This window comes from Odontesthes bonariensis, chromosome 22, assembly GCF_027942865.1.
Source record: "Odontesthes bonariensis isolate fOdoBon6 chromosome 22, fOdoBon6.hap1, whole genome shotgun sequence".
Lineage (NCBI taxonomy): Eukaryota > Metazoa > Chordata > Actinopteri > Atheriniformes > Atherinopsidae > Odontesthes > Odontesthes bonariensis.
Window position 1 is genome coordinate 16,539,012 of NC_134527.1, and position 2,235 is coordinate 16,541,246.

The window sequence follows — 2,235 nt, forward strand, 5'->3', positions numbered from 1 at the left end:
TAAGCCGTAAAAACACACACACAGCCCCTCCCCCGAAATTACGTCACGTGTTGAATAGTTGCTCATCTTTTGTTGCCAGCTGGTGAGCAAGGGAAAGTATAGGTCTCACGTCTGGAAACACCTTACTCATTGTTAGTCACACTTCCAGCGGAGTATTAAGAAAGTTCCAGGTCCCAGTTGTCAATCAACGTAACATCACACTCTAACAGGAGTTACAGAGTACATTTACTTTTGCTTAATGTTTGGAATCTCACAATTAGCCTACTTATTTAAGAATCCACGGCAGGAAACTCATTCTAACGACATATGTCAAGATTTTAGAATTACTACAAGACATGACATATATAGTTTAACATAGGTCCGTAGTAGATGTTCCAAAAATATCAACATATGCTATTCAGACTGTAAATGTTAGCTACTTATAAGCCCATTGGATACTTAAATACTGAGTCATATGAACATAGAATAACATAACAATCTAGTAAAAGGATATGACTCATTTTCCACTGAAAGCTTGGTTTATATTGTCAGAGGGGAGTATTTTTTTTCATTTGTACTTTTTGTGCAAGTTTAGTGAAGTTTCTCACAGATGACAATGTGTTTGTAGTCCAGCTCCTTTACTCACGTTTCCTGTCCTCGATTCCTTTTTTTTTATTCTCACATCTTAGTTCCCCTCATTTGCAATGCAAGCAGAGGAGCTGAGGAGGAGGCACGCAGAGACGAGTCGATGCGACAGGGAATTTAAAAAAGTGAAATGTCCTTTGTTGCAGAGCCGTCACTTTAAGCCAACATCAGTTAGATAATGATTAGTTACACGGTTGCATCATCTCTCTTTTGATCTGTCACAGCCGACAGCTATGTTTTCTGATTTCTCTCACGTGCTCCTCTCTTTTCCAAATGTATTTGAGGTCAATTTCCAGGTTTTCAGATGGACAAAGGACATAAGAGCCACGAAAGCTGCAATAAGTGGAATAGATTAAGATCAGTTTTATTGGTCTTGCATACATGCATGCACATGGAATTTGTCCTCCACTTTTAACCCATCCAGGTTGGCACCTGTTGACACACACATGCATAGAGACAGATGCCAACCTGGAGCGGTGGGCAGCCATTCACAGCGCCTGGGGAGCATGGGGATACGGTGCCTTGCTCAAGGGCACCTCGGCCGTGCCAAGGAGGTGGACTGACACCCCCCCAGTTGTCAGTTCCACCAATCAGTTGAGTGGCGAGAGTGGGAATCAAACCTGCCAACCTTCCGGTTATTGGATGACCGACTCTAACTGACTCTAACCACTGAGCCACGGCCACATAAATAAGATAAGCCTCAAGCTTTTCTTCTTTTGCACACTATGTCAAGCCACCTGCTCGTGGTTAGCTGTCTAATAAAGAATGGTAAGTTGTCTCATAACCCACCACTTGTAATAATAATAATAACTTGGACTTATATAGCGCCTTTCAAGGTACCCAAGGTCGCTTAACAAAAGAAAAGAAGGGGGGAAGGGTAGGGCCGGAGGGGTGGGTTTAAGAAGAGTAGGACATGGAGAAGAGATGTGTTTTTAGATTCTTTTTGAACTGTAGTAGAGAGGGGGCAGAACGGATGTGAAGTGGCAGATTGGTCCATAGGGTAGGGGCAGCTGAACAGAAGGCCCTATCTCCATATGTTTTCAGTCTGGTACGAGGAACGGAAAGTAGGTCCTTGTCTGAGGAGCGCAGAAGCCTGCGACTGGGAGTAGGGGTGGAGGAGATCAGAGATGTACTTAGGTGCAAGTGAATGGAGAGATTTGTAGGTCAACAGAAGGATTTTATAGGTGATGCGTGCTTTGACCGGGAGCCAGTGAAGTTGCTTTAGGATGGGGGTGATGTGCTGCCAGGGCTTGGTGTGAGTTAGCACCCTGGCAGCTGAGTTTTGGACATACTTGTGATCAATTGCCACCCTTTATACCAATGGGAGGTGTTGCACAAAACATGCGTTGACTTTAAGCATAAGTATGCTGCAGTTGTCTATCTTTAAAGCTGCCGTCGGCAGGTTTTCAAAATTCCGAGTCTAAAGTCGGAAAATTCGAACTGATACAACTTTCAGGTCCCTCCCCCTCTGTGGACGAGGTTGTGCACGTGAGTTCACACCAGTGTGCACGCACACAAGCTGGGGGCAGACTCACGCTCAGCAATGACAGGTAGGTTAAAAACAGCCGGGAGCGCTCGATTTTTGCAAGCACGATTACAGGCTTTAGAGGG